A 23,474-nucleotide genomic window follows, 5' to 3' on the forward strand; every position below is an offset into this window, starting at 1 on the left:
CAGGAGAAAGTGAATATGCTCCAATTGATTGATATTTCTTTTAATGCTGCTCCCCCTTCCTTCTTGATACTCTCATCCCCTTCAGCCAACCCGCCCACCCTACTCAGTTTTATTTCTCTTCCTCCTTGCCTCATGGCTCTTCTTTCTGTGTCAGGGTCGGTGTCAGTTTTTGTTCCAGGGCTGTGGTTCGGCCGTGTGTGAGGCTGTTGTGACTACTCTCTTCAGCTTCTTCACAATAACCTCCAGACCCAACATTTTTCTCAGCCAAACCCAGGTGGAGGTTAAGGAGGGGCAACTCGCTAAAAACCTCCTGGCCCCCTTCACTCTCCTCTTTCCCTCACACAGAGCAATTCCTTTAAAGTCTGATAACAGAGAATTTTTTACATATTTCCATCGACTAAACACCTTAGAAAAGGTCCTCTAAATGTACATTAAAAAGCACAAACCCTCACTAGCACATAGGATTGTAATTAAAAACTCTGTCTATGCTGGGGAAGGCTTATTTATAACGATACAATTTTTAGGAGTGTGCACATGAGTTTGTTCATTTCAAAAGAAGATAAACCGGCTGGAGCTCTCTCATTGTCCCAATTACAGATCTGAATAGTGGAGGTTCATAATGGGATTGATTCTGCGCTGTGAAAAGTAATTATTTGTCCATAAAAACCAGGAGGCTGCAGAAATGAACTCGGATGGCAACAGCCTTTTGTTCAGCTCCTTTGCAATGGAGAGGTAGGGAAATTGAAGAAAGTTCTCAGTAGCCACAGTGCATGATTAAATATTTCCATAACCATATCTATACATTTACCTCTCGCATTGTGCTCTGCAAATTCCTTTTCTGGTTTTACCCTTTCAGTGAAAGTGCCTGTGAAAGTAGCATTTTTACAAGGCCCAAACCTCTTGAGCCGTCTACATTGAAATGATGAACAAAACACAATGCAATACAGCAGGATGCTCCTTTACAGTGTTTTAGAAAGAAGGGAGGGGGGAAAGAAACAGAACTTTGTCCATGGGCACGTGTGCATGTATGTTTTTACTGTGCCTTTCACAGCTAAGGTAGGTCTTCCAGTGCTTTATAAAACTGGGAGTTAAATACTGGTGGCGTGGTGCCTGTGTAGCCATTATGTGCTCAGCATACGTTTTTATTGTTTCTTTATATAGAACCCAATATCACTTACACAGAGGGGGATATAACAAATATATCGGAGCACACATATGTGCTGTTTCTTTCTGAGCATCCACAGCTGTATATAATCAATGGAACATTCCTTTGGAGTGCACCACAGGTCAGCAGGAACCTTGACACACAGCTGAATTTATGAGTGATCACGTTGTTTTAAATATGCATCACTTAGATTTCTACAGGTGTTTAAAGGTTTGCCCCAACATTCCTTTTTTTTTCCCCTTCTCTTTTTTCTTTTTCCCTTTTTATAAAAGAACGTGCACGTGGAAAACAGAGATTGTATAATTAAGGCTTCCATTTGGATGCTAAAAGTGATGTAATTCACTATAGCTGACAATAGAGAATATTATATCATCTGTAAGGAAAAAACATCCAAAATGCTAAAAAAAAAAAATACCAAATTTGACTGGGTATATTGCCTATAGTTAGGGATCAGAAAACACTGAAATCCTGCAAGCCTTGTTGAATGTGACTTTGTAAGGCATTACACAAAACACAAACCCCAAAAAGCGTTAGAATTTAAATCTATTTTTATCCTGCAAAACACATGTCTGTAATTTCATTTAAAATACATATCAAAAATAAACATCACCTCACAGAAGCCCCATTTGCAACACGTGACTTACAATAAAACAAGTATTATTAATTATCTTCTTCCTTTATAGCAGAAAAGATATAAAATGAAATAGATTAAATCTTAACAGAAAACAATGTGCATGTATTGAGGAAAGACAATGAGGCTTCACAGACCGAATAGAACCAATTCCTTTCAAATAAGTGGGAAAGCTCTACAGAGAGAAATAAAAGTGAGGAATGGTGAATTCTGTAACACTTGCCAGACCAATGAGCTTCATCAATTAATCACAGCAAAATAATCACCACCTACATTAAAGAATAATACATGAAAAGGACAGGGCATAGCTTTAACTTATTCAGAAAGGGCTGACTCCCTAATCCCTCTGAGTCTTGACATGTTAACTGGGTAGCGACTAATTAGATGTCAAAAATTCATAAGCACTCTTTAATATTGCATATATCTGCGGCAGACATTTCAATATGAGGGTTGTATACACAGAAGTCACTATAGCATTAAAACACAGCAGGGTGGGAGAAATAAAAGGAAAACAATAAAAACAATGGCCCTTAAAAACCCAAGAGAATGCCTCCTTTGGAAGTGTGTACTTTCTTATTCAGAAAAGGTATCACCTTAATAAGAATTATAGGCAAAGAGGTTTCACTGTTCCATGCTGTGTGGACGAAAAGAGGGAGAAAAGACTGACTTATCAAAGGCACTGGCAGGTAAATAGTAATTTACTATGCATGCACAATGAACATTACACAGTGCCTTGACACAGGGTGATAATGAAAGACATGCTATTGTGGCATCCATCGAGGGAATTTTTTTCTTCATTCTTCCTTCCCCTGTCTCTCTTGAGCAAAGAAGCAGTGATGTTTCCTGGCAGCTGCCTCCTGTTTCAAGCCATTTCACATAATATAGGAAGAACCTGAAGTTTAGTGTATTAAGTAAGTGAGTTAGTTTGCTAGTTTGGTGATATATACATTGCTCCTGCGTGAACATATATTTCAGATGCAGGAGTCTGTATTTTTATGGAACGAGCCTTTTCCTGTCTGAAGAATTATATGAACCTGATATATAATGCAAGGCAGAGAGATTAAAAACAATGCATCACATAATACACTGTTTTATGACTTGCATCCTTTAATTGTAGCTCTCAGGAATAAAAAGAGAGGAATGTGCTCTTGTTTATAATGCAGAATTACCACTCTCTCTTTTGACTAACAACATGTGCTCTGTAGACCTAGTATTCTGTGGAGATGCCTCTATTTTCCCCTTTACCGAGCAGTAAAGTTGAATTTCACTTTTGCAATGCTTGTAGCTAGCTTACAGCCAGCGAGCCTTACAATTTAACCTGCACGCAGTACTGGAGGCCCTAACTGTAATCCTGCTGTAGCTACTGTTGTTTAAATGTGACATGGCTGCAACTGGAATGTTTTAATTATTTTAAAAGTGTAAAGTCTTGTAAGGTGATGGCATAAGGTAAGCAGCAGCCTCCTTGCAGAGAAAACAAACATTAGGTTCCTACGTCTCACTGGAGTAACATCTAAATAGACAATGTGGCTGTCCTTGTAAGCTGCAGTGTGTGTAATAATGATGTTTGCATGTATCAGCTGATTAGTGCTTTCATACACCAACATCTCTCTCTGTGACAGTAACTTATGGATTGATGTATTGCAAGAATAAGAGTGAGATGTGATTTAATGATTGCTGACCATGAGTGGCCAATTGTTATCCGGTTATACCTGGCCTTTCCTTTGAACCTCACTACATTGATTTTGTTTCCAAAAGACCTTTTATGATCAACACTGAAACTCTAATTAACTGCATACATTTGTCATTACTGCACTATTCACACCTCTTTCTTGCAATTGTAAATGTGTTACCCAGTGCTTATGCTTTTCCCTCATTTTCCATGTCCGAGGAGTATCCGAGGGAGTTTCGTGGGCACACAGCGTAGGGTTTTTCACGAGGATCAAAATACTAAAAAGTAACAATTGATTAGTGAATTATCAGAAGGTGATTATTTTCAATGTGAGTAGTAGTTTTTGCTCCCTTTTCATCCCTCCTGTTGTGTTTGTGCTTGTGTATAATAATGCTAATGTTAACGTTAGACTGCTCTACACTCTGGTGTACTTGGCCAGCAAGACAGTCCCGAAGCAAGATGAGGGTGCAAGGATAGTTTATTTCTAGGCAGAGTGGTCTAATTGCTCTGTGGAAGCCAGGGTTTGTTTGTAAGCTGAGGAGCAGAGTGGGCTTGCATACTGCAACCAATTTGCATGTGCAAAGCATTCTTCTGCAAACCCCAATGAACTTGCACATACTATAGGTGCTTTGTTCAGGATTTCCTTACAAATTTGGACTTCCTGATACTGTGATTTGATCAAAACCAGCATCCTACCCACATCATAAATATCTCATAAATTATTCTTAATACCCAGCGTTCATGTAATGGAAGCTGTGGGCTTGGGAGTATTTTGGTTGCAAATGGAATCATAGAATCCTAGAATCATAGAATGGTGGGGATTGGAAGGGACCTTTAGCGATCATCCAGTCCAACCCTCTGACAAAGCAGGTCTCACTTAGATCAGGTCACATAGGAATGTGTCCAGGGGGATTTTGAAGACCTCCAGAGAAGGAGACTCTAAAGGAAGATCCTTCCTTTCAAAGACGTGTCTACTCAGAGAAGAGCTGTTGAATACCTGTTTCTTATTGTTGTTGGCAAAATCCATGTGGCTTTCAGTGGGACAAGGTCAGAAATTACATGAGTTCCGTGCACCTAAGTAAACAATTTAACTAATGCTTTATTTTACAGCTGAAAATAAAGTGATGTAAGTACCCTTTATTCACCTACACCACTCAGATCTCTCTAAGAGTCACTGATACAAACTAAATCCTCTCTTATAAAAGAATCGGGTTTTCCAGAAGGATGTTCTGTTTCCTGAGAAATCTGATTTTCCAATAAGACTGAATTACTGTGTGAGTCTAAATCCAAACCAAATGTGTGAAAAAAGACGTGGTCCTACCTACAGCCTGACTGCCAATCAAAGCTCTGCAAACCCAGCAGCGTTGCTAAAGATGGCGCATTAGGGCTGGTCATAGTGTGACCTTAAAATGGGCTTTAAGAGCTGTGGTGGGGAAGAAAACAGAATCTGTGTTAGTGATCAATAGCTGAGCATCCCTCTAGTCATTGCCACGAAACAGGCAACTTGTGAGCTGACAAATTTAGAATTCTGTCTACAAAACGTTCCAAGCCTGAAAACTGAAGTCATGCCAAGGAAAGGTCACACTCAGCAAACACATGCAGAGGGTTGAGGATTTGGGGTTTGGGTTGCTTTTTGGGTTTTTTTGAGGGATAAAAAAGATCTAACTGGGTAAAAAAAGTAAAATAGATGGAGTTGTGGTTTTTCTTAGGCCAGATCAGGCCAGTAAGTTTCATGTACTGTTAGATAATAAAGGCGATGGGTGTGTTCACAGAGGGGAAGGAATATGTATCAAAAAAGTGCAATCTCAGTCAAGACTGGAAGAGTATTTGCCGATTATCCTAGAGCCTTTTCATGGTTTCACACTGCTTATGAACTTCCAGAAAGATGGAAGGAGCTAAACAGAAACCAAAATAGAAGAAAGACCATTGGACTACATATTCCTTGAACCAGTGAAATCAACTAGTAGGAATGCCCACTGGAAAAAGATGTATCTCTGAGTTGCTCATGAAAAGGAAGCTCTGGTCTAGGACATTTTTTTTGCTCCTTCTGTCATTCTGTACAAACACCCTCCTGGGCTGAGATAGAGCTGACTGATGCCACAACACTTCAGAAGCTCAAATTGTTGAGAAAGCTGAGAGGAACAAATGGGAATCGGCAGTACGCATCACCAAAAGGACAAATAACAGATGGACAAACATAATTCCAAAGCAAATGCCAAATACTGGAAGGAACAACAGAGTTGGGTAACACACTGGAAGAGAGGCAAAATAGATTCAGAGGACCAGCAGAAATGCCAAAAGGCCTTCAACAGAAAAGGTGAAACTAATTGGTCAAAAAGAGAAGCTTCTTTGAAATTTAAGAGTATTTGCAGTTAAAAAAATAGTTATATCGGTTTAGTATTTTCTTCTTTTAAATATCCCCATGGCATTGTGTTTTTGCTGCTGTCCTCTGCACACTGGAACCATTTGTGGACATGATGACTACAAGAAAGGGTTAAATCACGATGGCCAAATCCTGTCTTAATTATGTAGCTCATCTGAATGCCTGTGATGACCACTGCAATGTGTTTATTCAGCTGTGATCCAATGGATGTTACCTGGGGAGTAGCCCATAGACTAAACAGGCAGATGTTAAAACAAGCCAAGTCTGCTAAACAACCACCTTTGAGCTTCGTTCTGGCATTAAAATGCTGTTCGTATACATTCGTTAGGGTTGTTAACTGTAAGGTGCTCTCACTCAAACAGGCATTCGTGGCCCTGATTAGTTGTGCTCCTAGCTATTAATGCAGTCGTAAGTTGATCACAGAACCATTGCTCTTCTAATGAACTGTTGGTCTACCTTGCTGCCACAAGCCAAGGAGTTGATTGTGCAGAAGCCTTATAATACAGGCTGTAGTTCTATTGGAACAATATCAACCAAGGTAGTGAATTAGAGAGTTTGATCCTTTCTCTACCCACTGTTGAGGTCAATTTTATCACTTACGTGGTTGAAAGCACAACAAATAGACACTATTATTGCTCTTTAACCAAAGCTTACAGTGTTAAATTTCTGACTACACTTGGCAGAGTGTGAAAACTCCAAGATCTCCCATTTTTCCTCTTCTCGTTGACAATGGTTTCTGAATGTCAACGTCATTAAGGACAAGAAGTGCATATGAAGTGAGTAATGTACAATACCTGCACAATGACTTTCTTTTTGTTTAGAAATGTGGTGGATTTCTTGCTGACCCTGTCAACAACTAGGAGTAGCTAATTTGCTAGCTCAATGACTCATCATCAGCTCAGTTTACATGTAGCTAACAAAGGTCAGCCATGAGAAAAAGTGTTTGATTTCAATACCTAACTCAAGGAGGTGCGATATTTCCACGGGGTTTTTTTGACTGCTTGATATAAATCCCTCTAATTGCAGGATGTGTCTGCTGAATAGTTCTAGGTTCACTGCTTCACTTTAAATTAGATTTGAAAATCATTAAGTCGGCTTCCTGAAAGGGTCTGACCCGTGTTGGCTGTGTACAGTACAAATGCAACGTCGGACAAGGGGTTCTGCAGTTACAGGTCACATGTTTCCATTGGGTTCTGCTGACTGAGGTCAGGAGATGCTTTTCCTGAGTAATTCAGCACAGTTTCAGGCCTCAGCTGTGCTGCTGGGGGTCACTGTTCTTGGTCAGGTTGCCATGGGGAAGGGATAAGGGAAAAGTGGACATTTGTGCTTCCTTCCATTTGAGTGCACAGCACGCTGCTTAGCACAGGGCACTTTGACGGGAAGTGGCTGTGAGGAAGCCCACACTTGTTCCAGTTCATCTATCACAACAAGGCTTACTCTGGAGTGAAAGAATACAACCTAAGGGATGCAGAAAATTCAAAAGATCAGAATCAGAGCGTGTGCATGCTCACAGAAGAAAACTCCTACAGAAAACACTCTAAAGCATAAGAAGTGTGGTATTGGGCTGTTTAGGGATGCTGCTCTGTTTAGGTTGTGGAGGGGTTTTCCTCCCAGCATTCTGTATGCCAAAGTTAAGTGGTCATCATAGAAGCAGTTAGTATGTAAATACCACTATGGTTTTGGTGCTGATGCCTCACTCATTTGCTGCTTGTGGAAAGCCTTGCAGCTCGGGGAAGGATCCAGATCCCCATAACAGACCAGGCTGCTCTTCTGGTTCTAGTAGCAGAAAGCTCCAAGGGAGTGTAAGTCGATAAAAACCAATAATCTATATACATAAATATGACATGTTCAAATCAGAAAGAATCATTTATTAAAAAAATAGAGAGATTGATGAGCAGATAGAGGGATAAGTTCTCTGCTGGCACTGGTGAGCATAGCTTCCACTAGCGGGTGAAAGACAGTCGTCAGCTTGCCAGATAATTGGATGAATTGCAGCCTCAGTAATAATATTGTCAGCTATTAAAGGTCTACTGTCCAGAAGCAGATGTTCTTCACTGTCTTCCACTCCCTTGGCATCATATTTTGCACTTTGAGAGATGAGGACTGAAAACTGACTGGCACAATGTTTTGTGTCTGAAAGGAAAAGAATACTAAAATACCATGCATGGGATGTCCAGGAAGAATTTCCAAAGGTGGTAGTATTAACTGACAGTAACTACTACATGAACTAGATTCTGCTGTACTTAAGTGCTTTCACAGAATTATTCCACTAAAGAGTTATCTGTGTTTGGAAGGAGGCTGTATTTGCTGGAGAAAAGCTGAGACTGGTTCATCTTCGTTTTAAGATGAATTTTATCCTTCTCTTAAGTCACATGAGTATTTCATGTATGTGTTTTGGCATACTTCAAGTCAATCTGGAAATCAGCTTTTAGACAAGTGTAGGACCTAGTTTTCCACCTTGGAAAGTATAAAGTAGGAACTTTTCAACCAGCTAAAAGACCAAAATATATTGTGCCTCTCCATCATGTGTTACGGTTACTTTGCCATTCCAAATGTACCACATTCACTTTCTCATATTCCTTGTTCTCAGGGAATAACTGCAGAGGTTTGAATTGGTGAGTAAACAAACTGCGCTGCTTATGATCTCACAATCTGCCTGTGGCCCCCTGAACACACACACACTATCAACAGACCCAACACCGAGCAACTCTGAGCTCATGTGGCTGTTGTGAATCTAAACCATGCCCACAATGAGAGCCATGAGCTCAGCAGTGCAGGAAGAGTAGCGAGGACTCTTTCCATTCAGTGGAATTATGTGTAAGACTCTCCCCAGGGCCTGAGTTTTTGATTTTACAAACAACACATAGAATCTGGCACCCATTTGTAGGACACTAAAAGTTCACTTTTCTCAGGAGAAGATCACAGTCCCCACAGCACTGTACGGTTCACCTTTCTGTTCCTGTCCAGTCTGTAGTTCTGATGCTGTTGGAAGATGGAAGGCATCGAAGCCTTGGGATTTTAGAGCTATTTTCAAGTTTATTTTAAAATATGCTAATTTCTATTTTGATGGTATTTGAATGATTTTCACTGAAAGGGGGCAAAATTTCTACTGAAATGATCTCAAAAAAAAAGTTGTGCACAAGTTATCTCAAATTGATTTGTCAGCACAAATTATCTCAAATGACACATCCATGAGCTCAGAACCACTAGCCTAGCTGGAAACATGTTTGGCAGGTCTCTGTACTGGATGAAGACACAGGACCAGTGCAGCCTGTGATATGTAACACTGATACTTTTTGGACTTGGTTTCCTGAGGCTTAGGAAGCCTATGGGAGCATACTCTTGTCCTCCCCACCAGTAACCTTTGAACTTGATTGCCGCAAATTAAGTTAAGCTGTTAGAAATGGTAATTCCTGTGAAGTTTTTTGGGATTAGTGGCCCAAACGAGTGTTTTAGCTGCAGGAAGGGAAGTGGCATGACCTCAGCAGTGTTGTTTTCTTGGCTGACCAGCTCATGCACAGTGGCTGGCCAAAAGGCACATGCATAGTATTGGCATGTGTTTGTCAGGTAATGACAGGATCTGGGAAGGCAACAATGATAATATGTATTTTGAAGAAAAGATCGGGGTATATGATGAAGATCTGAAAATATAGCAATATAGTCACACGGAGGAAAAAGGAGACAATGCAGCAAGACCATGGAGACACAAGGGACATGTTTGCAGGAAATCACACTCAGAAAGTCTATTGCTCACAAAACAACTTATTTCATTTTGTCAGGTAGTGCTTGAATCTTCTGACTGTCTCACTTGAGATCTGCTGTTTTGTTTTTTTTTTTTTTTGCTGACACTCTTATCCTTTGTAATTCTAACACAGGACTTAAGTGTTAACTTCAAATCCTGCATAGATCCAGTGACGTCTTTTCCCTTTACAGAACTTAGAGTCGGAGAAAGGAGCCCTACTGCACAGAAGATTTGAATAGATGGATAAGTAGCAGTGAAAGTATTTGCATAAGGAAAAGAATTATATTTTATAACTCAACATGAGAAGCATAGATTACTTTGCACATACTTATTAAGATTAGTCCATAAGAATTCATTACCGGCATCTTACTGGAGAAATTAGTTATTTCTTTCTCAGTCAAAGATAACACATAAAACTTTGTTTGTACAGCAGACAATTAAGATGGAGGTTATTTCCTAACACTAATGAAAGTTCTCCCTTAGAACCATTGCAAATTTCTATGGACCTCTAACCTGTCATTTTCTTCTGTTTAGTTCATTGTATTTTGCAACAAAGAAAACTGTACCCGGCTGTGCACGGAAAAAGAAAAATCCCTTCTCAGACAAAAGCAGCAAAGCTCTTTTGTTACAAAAAAATAGCACAACTTCAGAAAAGATATTTCCTAATAGAGATCACTTGGCTATTTGACTGTTTTCAGCATGCAGAGGGTTAAGCCCAGCTGAGAGTGCCAGACATACCTGTATTCATTCCATTTTGAATAAAGTGACAAATTCCTATTCTTGGCCACTGGAGCACAAAATTAGCCCTGTGCTTCAGTGAAAGGTCAACATGGGAAGAAATAAACAGGAGGTGAGAGGTCACGACCTGTGAATAGAACAGCAAAAAAGTGGCTGAATAAAAAAAAGTTATTTCTACTGTACTTTCCATATAGTCAGGTCCCATCGGAAATGTAAAGCAGTCCTAGAGTGTTGTTCTGGGAAACTGAAGAATGAAATGTGCTTATTTTTCTTTATACTTCTATTTTTGTACAGGGACCATTGATTTGGTTTGTTTTAACTAGCTCTTGTATACACACATTTGCTCATATGATCCAGGATCCAATGGCTCTCGAAGAGGTTCAACTGGTCAAGCCCAAAGGACTCTTTCATCGTCTCTGTCTTTTAGTCACATCTTCAGTGCCTACCAAAGACCTAGAGAATCCTGCAAAATGCTCAGGAACAGAAACAGTTGGCAATAGGAATGAGAGTCTGTCAGACACTAAAGGCATTGAAAAAAAGCAACAAAAGTGATGTTTAGCTGTTCCGCTCATGTCTGTGTTCAGTCTTTGGCACTGATGGACTAAAGCACTAATCCCATCTGATGCTGGATATCAGTTCTGTCTAGTTTTGGAGTAGGAAAGCAATTGCTGTCTTGTGTGTCCTGTGTAGATGTAGTGGAGCTGCGAGTAGCAGCAAACAGCAGGTCAGAGAAAGTAAACTGGGATTCAGTGATGCACCTCATGCACTAGAAGCTGTGGCTGTGGAGAATGGAGCAAAACTTCTTCAGAGCTCAGCTCTTCTAGAAGATATTGATGTAATCAACACTCTGGAGATAATGCTCAAATCACTTCTTATTTAGCCTTGAAGACACAGTTCTGGGGTTAACATCAATGTCCACTTACAGCCTTGGAAATTTCATTGTCAATTGAAAATAAAGTGCTACAGAAAAAAGCCTTCTCTGGAGGTGCATATGGTTGACAGAAGGGCCAGCTGGGAGAGAACAGCCCTGCCAGAAATAGTTGTCTCTTTTAAAACCGATACAAAATCAAGGTGTGGAACCAAAGAACACCTTCATGGACAATGCAGTATTGACTTGTAGAGTATTTGGCTTTGTAAAAAGAAAACATTAAAGAAGGTAGAAGAGTCATTGTTCAATCTGCAATGACTGACAAAAGGATATTTGTTTTCTTCTTCTTTTGAAAGCTGACTAGTGGGGTTTTTGTGAAATATGTCTTCATCATAAAATTGCACTTCACTGCAACCAAAACTCTGAGCTCCGAAAGATTGATTTTGACTAATTTCCTGTTTAAAAACAAAATTAGGAACAAATGGAATCAAAATGATTGAAACAACCTGCTTCAGTGGTTTGAAATTCAAAATTCCCTTTTTCATTTGAAACTGCTTTTTGTTCAACAAGGTGGGTATACTCATGTCAGAGAAGGGGGAAAATAGCAATACAGACTTTTAAAGAGGCTGAAATGTATATCAGCTTACTCAGCAAACAATAGTTTGGATTTTTGTTTACAAACTGTATTCATCATAGTGTCAGGAGTCTCTGCAGAAGGGAAAATTGTGTCCTGCCCATCTCTGTGACATTTTCCAAGTGGACCTCAATATGGTTACCTCGCAGAGTAAGGATGCAGGAAATACCTTGAGTAAGCAAGTCACGTGTCTTCGTATTTCATTGTATGGGCTTAAACAAGGAGATCACAACTGGAGCTTTCAATAGCATGTAATCAGGATCCTTTTTATTTCTTTGTTTCTTTAGTTTTATTTTCCTCATTTTTATTTGGTGTCTTACCAATTCTTTACTAACTCGATCGTGTTATTTTATTCTGAAATGGATATTTGCCTTCTGTTTGCTTTATTTTCCTTTCTGGGACTTGCATGTGTTTTTGGCTTAATACGTCTCATATTAGCAGTAGAGATTTACAGTGTTATGCCAGTTGGCACTTCATACTTCAGCAGGTTGAAGAGCAGTATGAGGTCTTGTGGGGAAAATACCCACCCAAATTAACCAGTTACAATCCTTTAGCAACTGCTTGTACCTCTTAGCTACTGCACATCAGGGAATGGAACAGTTCTGATAAAGCAGTGGTGGTTATCCAGTGGTTACCAAACAATGCTAGCTGAGTTGAATTGTGTTGCAGTTGGGAGAAGACAGCAGCTATCCCAGTCAGACATGTCAAAACTTAGTGGAAAATAGACGGTTGAATTTTGCGTTGCTACTTAACATTAAGTCCGTTTGCATGCTGTGGTGAGGTATATTGTTCATTTGAAATCAAGCCATAGGATTGATTCTGATCTTAGGAGAAATGACAGCAGCCATCCCATTTCTTCCCATTTCTTCATGGCAAGCATAGATAAACTCGAGTAAAGTGTAGATCATTTTATATGCCAACAAGTCCCTGTGATCCAGCAGAATTCTTCAGTGAGATACAGAAGAATGGGTTCATTTGCTTGAGAAAGAAGATGTAGGCTTGTTTAACCTCTATGTATTGTTTTACCTTGTGTTTTGCTATGTGTAAGTGTTTGCCACAGCTGCAGAGTGGATGACACCACGTCGTTGATGTGACGTCACTGCCCAGAGCGCAGTGAATGGACCGACATTCATTTTTTGCAGACTGAGACGACGGAAACAGAGTAGAGGGATAAGCAACCAGAATAATTGTTTAAGTTCAGACCAACATGCCTGCTCTAGAAGTCCTGGTATCCATAAAAAAAGAGTCAATAAAATATTACAAGTAAAATGTATATAGCAATAATATTTTTACTATTAAAATAATGTGTTATTTACATTAGTAGTAAAATATACTGATTGCATCAAGGTGGAAGTATTGCTACAGAAGTGGCTGCTTGTGACAAAGGTAAAGATATTAATTATCAATTAGCAGAAAGTAATTGGGGGAGAGGCAGAGAAAAACTGATCAGGAAAAGATGACACTTAAAATGTTCTGTAAAATACCAGTTTGGGGTTTTTTTACATCTACCTTGGATGATATGAAAAAAGGTGTCAGGAACATAATTACTAAATACATCTGAGATATAAATCCTTTTGTTGTTCTTGTAATCATTTGAGGGAAGAATATTAATTTCCTGGAAGATTTTTGCCCTTTTCTACAAATAACAGGTAAAATTAACTAACAGCTCAATTATTTCCTTAATGAGGTAGCTCCCCTCCCCACTGACATGAATTCAGTTTCCTTTTTTTTCTTCAAATGTCTTCTATTCTACTATCAATCAAAGATCTTTTCAGTGCATAATCAGGAACTCCTAATAGAAGTAAAACCAGCTGAAACTGATGACAACTACAGTGGTTTACTTACAACCATTGCCTATCATACAAACAGCCATACTAGTGATTACAGGTCGACTAAGGAAAGTGAAAAGTAACTGCTTTCGATGTAAGGTAGTCACAGAGGAGCCAAAGTTGAGGCCTTTTATGAATATTTAATCATTTATTCTATATAAGTTAATTACACCACATTTTAATGCATTGTCTTATCCCAGCTGTGTCTTTAATGAACTCTGCTTCATAGCTTTTAAGAAAATCCACACACTAAATTTTCCAAAATGATGCCTTAAGTTGTCTTCTTCATTCACATCAAGCACTTTAATGAGTGCCTCCATTTTCAGAAGTGTTCTTTCCACTGACTTGAAGGAGAAAAAGAAGTATTATATGATTTAAGTGGCAATCACAGTGTAGAAGCAATAATTAGCCAATAGTCAGTGTGAACAGTTCACAAGCAATTGACAGGCAGAAATTTGTTTGCTTAAACTATTCTGTGGGTACTTGGAAATAGGGATTGTGACACAAATCTGAAGCAATGTAGAGATAAATTAAAAATCTCTGCTCACTTACTGGCTGATTCACAATCGGGATTTTGATTGTCCATAACTAATGCCACACAGCGCCTAGAACAGAATTTACTCTCTAGAGGAAGATGACTTTAAAATGGTGTTGACAAGTACATTCTGCACTAGTTTGCTTGCTGAGAAATGCATACATATACAATTTCCTGAAAGATGTCCCGGGATGACCCTGTCTGCAAATGACACGTATATGGCTGATGATGACCATGGTAAAAAGTGGTGGTCAGTGCTGCTGTCTAGGTGTTAAGAAGCATCCAAAGGTTTCCCTCCAGCAAAAGCAGGTAACTGACAACTAATAGGATCACATTCTAGCCATTTGTTTTAGTTGTTTCTTGAACTGCCCAACATTGCTCAGCTTTGGCAACTTAGGCTAAAATACCCCTGCTCAGAACCAAAGGCACAGAAGCTGAATATATATGTCACTGCTTTACAAACAGCAAAGCACAGCCCTACAACTTAATGAGTAAAAAGCAATAGTTGCAGATTATCAATATTCTACTCTGAATGACTCTTAAAATTAATGATGACAATAAAAGCGTGGCTTTTGATATCTAAAATACACTAAAGACTAGAGCTTACTTAAAATGTCCAATTTACATCTTTAATTATATCCTAATAGGTTTGTTAAACTTTCCATGTGGTCTATTTTTCAGCAAAGAACTCAAAAGGAAAAAATAGAGCAAAATTATTTTTATCTTCTGAGCAGAACCGTTTGTTTGGTTGTTCACAAACTGCCATCTCATTTTGCTGGTCATTTTGTTTTTCTTCCTTATTTCTTCCACTGGAAAAGAAGAGAAAGAAAAAGGTTGTGCCTGGGATTTTATTTGCATTGTCACGCACTTTTCCTACTGCTTTGCTGCTTTACAACAAAGCTAAGTAAACAGAGACACTAAAAGAAGAAAATCACTAACTTTTCAGTGAAGAGCAGTGTGGTAGTTTGAGCCTGGCTGGATGCCAGGTGCCCACCACACCGCTCTGTCACCCACCTCCTCAACAAGCCAGGGAAGGGGAGAAAATAAGATGGGAGTCTCGTGGGTTGAGATGAAAGCAGTTTAATAAACACGGGCGGGAGGCAAAGCAGAAGCAGATAAAGCTGTTACTCTCTACTTCCCATCAGCAGCGATGTCCGGCCACCTCCCGAGAAGCAGGGCTTTGGTAAGTGTAGTGGTTGCTTTGGGAAGGCCAGAAATGCATCTCGCCTCCCCTTCCTGCTCCTCTCCCGCAGTTTATATTACTGAGCTGATGTCATATGGTATGGAATATCTCCTTGGTCAGCCTGGGTCAGCTGTCCTGGCCATGGCCCGTGCCAAGATCATGCCCACCCACAGTTATTGGTGAACGTGGGGGAAGGAGTGCTGGAGGGACAGCCCTGATGCTGTGCGAGCGGTAGTCATAATATTGATATCAACAGTAAGCACAGCACTGCAGGAGCTGCTGTGGAAAATCACTACCGTCCCAGACCCACTACAAGCAGAATGAGAGAAAAATATTGTTAATGAATGAAATATTTTTAGTTAATTTCACACATTTTGTTGAATTTATAATCAAATAGGTATTTTCTTTGTCTTAATTAGCACAATCCTTTACCTGGTACTGATTTTCCTGGGCTATATGATACATTATTACATGAAAAGATTCAACTCGATCTGAAGGTTTCCAGTTGCTTCCAGAAATTATTTTTCCAGAATATTTTCCTTTACATTCTCCTTTCTCTGGAAAAAGATTCAGACCTGTGTGGTTGACCATTAATTTCTCATCTGCAGGGAAAAAAAATGCAAGAAATTTGCCTTTATGAAGGAAAGAAACAAATGTGACAAATAAATAAACAAACAGAGGAAAATATTCTGCCTCATGGTTCACATCCAATATCTCCACAAACCCATTTATGCAGGGAGAAGAATACTAATTCGTATTAGACATTTTGGCCTGAAACTGTCTAAATGTATCCTATATCTAATGATGAGATCCTGCATTTGTCCCTGCTGAAAAAGGTCTTTCTGTATATCATACCTTTGTTCTGAAGAAATGCTCTTTAACTTTATCTTGGGAAAAAAAGTTTGAGAAAATGTTTTACTTCTTGTGATTCGGTCATAAATTGGTCCATCAACTGAGGAAAACAAGAAAGGGAAGGATTGGGTGTGAGTTTCAGCTGTCTTGTGGAATTGAGATCAAGGATACATCTGGCAAAAACAAAAGAGGATGAGGACTACTCATTTTACTACTACATCCCATTTTCTAGCTGAAACAAGGCAGGTTTCTGGTATATGTAGATTCACTAGCACAGTTTATGCAATTCAGTGGTAATGTCATGCCTGCAAAGAAATATGTTAAAAATAGAAAGAGTTACTTTTTTTTGGTCCTTTGTCATGATTCAGTAAACCACAAACAAGCCACCATTGCTGGCAAAAGGAATCAACCAGCCTCTGGCCACAAACTTCAACCAACACATCATCAGGTCAAATCCACCACAGAAAGGTGCTTGCCTTTCACCCAGAATGAAAACAAATACAGTATGAAAAGGAAGTGTCTGGGCCTTTTACTGTGGGGCCTGACTTCTGATGATCTGATGGCCTAAACTTTAAAGAAATTCATATTCGTTAGGTATCATGGCAGGACATCTAGAAAAATGCATCAGCAAGCATTTACAACTGACCAATAGAGTCAGATGGTGCTATACGAGGTCCAACGAACCATCCGTCAGTGAGGCAACAAGGAATTATGGCACATTATAGTACAACTTGTAGAGCACAGTCCTCGAGAGCAGCTTCAGCTTATCACACATTCTTGTTGCTATAGGCAGAACTCCTCCAGATGTGGGGGTTTTTCAGGAGTCTCTAGAAAAAGCAGAATTCAGTAGTTTCCGATTCATTGTGGTTATGGCCTTGCCGAGTGTCATATAAAACTAGTGATAAAAATTCCAGAGGAACTCGGCTGGATGTCGGGCCCAGCATGCAGTCGATAAGGCTCAGTTACTCAGTACTGACACAGCATGGCAAAGTTATGAAGACATTGCTCATTTCAGCTCCTATTGCCAAGGCTGGGTGCTTGACAACTCAATCAACAAAGGGTAGAAATGGAAGAAGAAACTTGAATCACTGTCTCCTGATGAAAAAGATATTTGGAACGATTTCTTTGTTCCTCCCTTTCAATAAAAGGCTCTAGAGAAAGGATCAAGGAAAGATTAAAACCCCAGAGTGATGCCCTAGCAAGGCACAGGTCAATATGCAGTGGCATCAGCAATGACCGTGCTCTCTTCCCAGGAGAATTTCAATCACTTCAGAAACCTCACTTTCTACAATTATTCCCCTCCTACATGTTTCTTCCTCTACCTTAATATACTGAATACTCACCTACAGAGTGCATATTTTCCATATGCTGAGTAAGTAACCCTTCTCCCTTCTCTTAGTCAGTGATTTTTCTCAGCACTTCCTCCTCAAATTCTTTCAGTGTCAAGCTCCCACCCACCTCAGTGACTGAAGATAACCATCATCCTGCTATTCAAATTAATGCAAGTAGACACATACCCTTTTTCTCTTGTTTTTCTTTTGGTCTTAACTAGTTGGGGCAGGAGAATAAGGACAAGCAAATGGCACCAGGCTCATTGCCCTTTGAAGTGAGCACAGCTGCCTCAGTAGTGAACTTGTATGTGAATCTTCTGCCCAGTGAAAAAACTGATCAACTTGGCAATTGACAAGAGATCTTTATTTCTGCTTGAAAAGGATGGCCCATCATTTGTCTCATTCTTGTGGTTCTCACACGGGATAGGCATTCACCATTCAATTGGATCCTATTATAGTGCAAAAGTGTGGGGATTATTACCTGAGGAGGCAATTGTGTAAAACAGTAGAGAAGAGGTGTTAAACTGGCTCTGTAGAAACCTTGGTTGGTTCTGGTGTGGAGTAGTTTCTAGTTCCCATTAAGTGAGATGTGCATAGGTCCCTGTTGCAGAGGTTTCATTAATGTTCTGTAGGTCACCTACCAGCACGATAAAGACTCACCATATTTGTAAGCCCAGAGTTGAAACTCTCGTTAGCTATCAACTGACAGCTCTCCAAAACCCTCTTGTATCTATGTGTAGCCACAGTCAGATGACTGAAGGTAGCTTCAGGCTGTCCTGTGTGATAAATCATTGGGGGGCATGAATTTGACTTTACTTTTCAGTTTCAGACCATACTGTCATCATGCTCCTACTTATTTTAAATTCTATGTGTGCCACTTACTTAAATGGAGACACTTGAAATACACACTAGCACTATTCAAGCTGCTGTTTTTTGTGCTGCTTTACTTGTCTGGCCGTATCCTGTCCAACCAGTATACTGGTGATAGTATTGGAAGTTGGAAAATTATCTATTTTGCCATTTGGGGCTTTGTATATGTGAATAAGAGCCTTTGCTTAGACTGCAGTGTGTCTTTTTATTTGTACCATTATGTAGCAGTTGCTGCTCTTGTGGAACTGTTTAAGAAAAGGACCTACATTTCATATGATAACTGCAGTGTCCTAGGCACAAAATGGCAGAGTTAAGGGTGCTTTAATGTTTCCTTAACGTTACTTCAACATAATCAGACCCCATGCATTATTTTCTAATCAAATGCAACACTGCAAAACATGAGAGTATTTGCACTTTCCTTCTATCAGTCAATGCACAAACTGAGATCATTCAAGTCCTGTTTTCAAACAGAGATCCACTAGTGGGAAATAGAAGCTGATTGCCCTGCTGTCTCATGAAGCAGTCAAAAGCTGATGAGGTGCTCTTCAGTCATCCTCAGAGCTGACATGTTCTGGGTCCCAGTGCATTAAATAAATCTAGTTATGACACTTTAATAAAATATTTTAGAGGTATTTATTTGAAGCCAAGGTTTGGAAGCAACATAGAACATGTTCCAACAATAAAGCTCCTACACCTGGATGTTAACCTCTTCAATGCCCTATGGACATATGGCTTCAGTCCAGAAGAGCAGCACCTGTAGTTCTCTGTGAATGTCTGCCATACGTCCTCATATTGCAGAGAAGTTAAATGTGACACATTTAGAAAGCAGGGAAGCATGCTGACTCCAAACATGCAGAGCTAACTGGTGCTGCAAGATCAGTGAGCCAGCGGAGATGGTACAAAAATTGTTCAGTTGCAGCTTGCTAGATTAGGGAACACGATTTGGATTCAGCCTGTTAATGTCCTTTATTATTCACTGTTCTCAAATAGTTATGTGAGCAAAGCTATGTTCCTACAAACATCCACAAACAGCAGATTTGAGCTCTTGCCAGATGAATATAATCAGAAAACAAAACCTGTTTTCTGATAAAATGTCATTCATTTTGGGAGAAAGCAATATGGGAACAGATACAGCAACACGTGACTGGTCGCAGCACTCAGCTGGCAAATCCTAACTGCCGAATGATCAGCTGAACGCCTCTGGTACGGATTGTCCAAGGCTTAATTGAGCCCTTTGCAAATGAGGAGCAAGAAAGTGTGGTCTTCCCTATCCTGTTCCTCGGGAAAGGAACTCTGTGAAACACTTCTAACTAGAGCAGGGTTCAGCCAATGGGATCCTGGCTTGTCTTACAGATAAATAGAATTGCCCCTGTGAATCTGAGCTGCTTTGACAGAGTTTGTTTTAATTACATAGATGTCCTGCCACGAACACGTAACAATTCTGGGGTCTGAAAATATGGGGGTTTAAGTTGGGTAGTTTGTATGGCAGCAGATTTTTCCCATCTTGCTCAGTGCTAGAGGGAACTGAAACATGGAAAATGAATATGCAATTAAAAGTCCCACACAAAATGTAAAGAAAAATATCTTCATTGTGCTCTTTCTGTGCCAATATCACAAAGTAATTACCCAAATGCTTAGCGATTTTCACTGCCCTGCTGCTTTACAGAAAGCAGTGTGACAATTTACCAACGACAATTAACATCTCCTAAATTCATTTATTTCTATCTGTGAGTAAAATGTGCCATCCATGGGATTATTTTTGTAATCTTTTACAGATCAGCATTTTCTTCTGTTCCTATTTCAGATGGACATTGCTGTGCCTTTAAGTACAAAATATGTACACATATATATTAATAGCCTCCAAAAAATGCGAAACCTTGTTTGCAATCAATGCATATTCCCCTTTTGTGTAAGAATAACAGATGTTGATAGAAATAGCCATTGGGTTTGTAAAGAACCCATTTCATGTGTCAGAATAGTTGTGCCTCTTCTAGATGAAATGTCAAAAGCAGGCAGATATCTCAATGTGAAATGACCTTAAGAAAAACCCGACCTCGCCAAAGATGACCTTTTTCCAGCAAGAAACATTAAAATTACAACCATATTGATGCTTCAGCTTCAAAAACAATATGTATTTCTTCTTTAGTATTTTTCTGCCCTGGCATCCTACGTATTTTAAATAAAGATGTACCACAGTCCACTTTATACTGTTTCTCTTGAGCTCATTTACGGTCTCGTGTTTGTTTTGTAAATGTATTCATGCACAGGGACACGCACAACAATATTTTTCATAGATACAGATATATATACAGACACATAAATGTAATGATATACATTCATAAAGGATCAAACAAAATTATCTTAATTTCTCAAGGGGCCTAACATTTCTGTGTGTCCATATTACATTAGTGGGATGCATTACTTACTGTAACCGAATTAAATCTTTTCACAGTATCTTCCTTTTCTGAATGTTTAACAAATCCCCGTGGCCTCGCTTTCTTCAAGGAAAGTGTATGTCTTCTCAAAGCCTTAATCAAACTGAAGTGTCCAAGGGTCGCATAAAGTAGCATTGGAGAAGTATTTACATGTAATAACGTAGGTGTGTGCGTGTGCCATAGCTGATTAGTGACATGCAGGTTCTGCTTTAGGAAAACAAAAACCAAAGCCCCAGAAAGTCCTTTGCCGTGGACTGGAGAAGTAGAATCTCTCTTTCCGTGAGTGACGCAGGATGTCGGTCTCAGCTTCTGTTCTAAAGTTCACAGTGATTTGAAATGAAAGGCTGAAGTTCCTATACACTGGAGATCTTCAGGAAGGCACCAGATGTTGTGAAAGTTCTCATCTGCGTACAGGATATTTAGGGAAGTACACAGGGGTTTTGGAGGTCAGCAGTGTTAAAAGTTTATCCAAAGTCTGCCCGTATGAACCAAAGCTTGCGCACAGCTCCTCCTCAGCTACTCTGAACCTCCAACCACCATGTTCCCCAGTTACCTCTTTCCCTACCCACAATCTGTGCTTTGTCCTTCCAGATACTCTTCCCACCTCCTCTGGAAGACGCTCTCTTGAGCGAAGCACTGGGGAGTACTCAGCATATCCTCTCAAAAACTGTGCTAGGAAAGGACAGACACAATCTCAGGAGATGTTTTGGGAGAGGGTTACGGAATAACCTTTTTCTCCCTTTTGTCCCCCCCTTTCTATCATCTCCTGGCAGAGATAGAGAAGAAAAGTGACTTCAACTCCTCCCTGTTTAGGGATGTTTCTTGCACTTGTTTTCCATTTTTTCCCCCATCTCAAGCCCATTTCAAACAAACTCTCTCTTATGAAATCATTAAACCGAATTACTAAAATGTCTACACATCAGATTTTCTTTTCTCAGATTTCATTCTGAGCAGGCACTGCTACCCACACATTTCATCTTGCTCCATTTACTTTGGGGTCTTACTGACTGGTTCTGTCTTATACTGCCTATGTTACTACACTGAGAAACCACCAGCAATTGCTAAACTTGATTTTCTCAATTTAAAGCACAGCATCTTGTTTGGTAGCTTCCATTTCTCTCAGTCCCTTAACTTGACACAGAAAGCATCCTTTATTGTCTTCTATGAGAAAAAAATAATGCTGCCCAAATTTACTGTATTGTTCTCTGAATTCTTGAAGGTCTTTGTGGGACTCAGCTATTCAATTCTTCCACACAGACATGTTCAGGTAACGCACTAGTTTCGTTCAGGACTTTTCTTAGCAAGTAATTCATCCAGCTTATCAGAGTAGAGTTTGTTCCAAAATGTTTGCTGCTGGGAGAATTTGGACTCCTCAGTGAATAATCAAACTCAGACTGTATAAGTGCAAAAGGACCTGCCCTGTAGGCAGGACAGAATAGATGAGATGTAAGCAGCCAGGGTGAGCTTGGCAGGAGAGGAAGACTGACAGGAGGTAAACAGAGCAAGAAGCAGGAGGCTACAGCGGCAGCGCTGCAGAATCGGTTTGGGTTTTTTTCTGCCTAGTTTCATCTCTATGATTGGACAATAGGAGTGTGAATTCAAGGGACTCTCAAGAGGACAATAGGATAGTTCTGTTGCAAACTCTAATGTGCCAGAAGCACATAGTACAGTACATATGTCTCTGTGTCTCCACTCACCAAACCTCACTACTTTTAGCTAACCACTTACTCTTGTCAGACCACTTGTTCTTATCATTACCAATATGCATTTCACCAATGTAAGTGATGACCTGATCTGGCTAGGTCTTTCAGGAAGCCTCTCTGCTTTTAAAGGATGCCTTTTTAGTCTCAATAAAGCCCTGTACTTCTCTGCTTAACCATAGTTTTATTCTCACCATTTTACTTTGTTTTTGTTCTCAGTGATACACAAACCATCTGTGCCTCTAACACAATGTTCTTGAATAGCCTCCAGGCTGTTTCTGTGGTTTAAAAGTTTCTTACTTTGCCCTTCAGCCTGCTGTTAACCATTTTCCTCATAGTTTAAAAATCTGCCCTTTTAAAGTTTGTCACTTTGTTACTCTGGGGGAAAACTGTGTATGGGGTTTGTGTGGTGAGGTTTTGGTACTGAGGGGCTCCAGGTGTGGCTTCTGTGGGAAGCAATTAGAAGCTTCCCCTGTGCCTGCTGGAGCCAATGCCAGCAGCACCAAGATGGCCCCATCTCTGGCCATGTTGAGCCCATCAGTGATGGTGGTAACACATGTGGGGTAACAGATTTATAAGGGGGGAAAAAACCCTGCCTAATTGCAATCAGAGAGGAGTGAGGATATGTGAGGGGAGCACTCCTGCAGACATCTAGGCCAGTGAAGGAGGGGAGGAGGTGCTCCAGGTGCTGGAGCAGAGGTTCCCCCTGCATGATGTTTTGCAGCCCATGGCGAGCCCTCGCAGCCACGTAGGCTATGGCAGAGCAGAGATCTACCCACAGCCCAGGGAAGACCTCATACTGGAGCAGTTGGATGCCCAAAGGAGACTGTGGTCCTGTGGGAAGCCCACACTGGAGCAAGTTCCTGGCAGGATCTGGGGAGAGATCTGCAGAGAAACAGCCTGTGCTAT

Source organism: Colius striatus, chromosome 6 (genome assembly GCF_028858725.1).
Source record: "Colius striatus isolate bColStr4 chromosome 6, bColStr4.1.hap1, whole genome shotgun sequence".
Taxonomy (NCBI): Eukaryota; Metazoa; Chordata; class Aves; order Coliiformes; family Coliidae; genus Colius; species Colius striatus.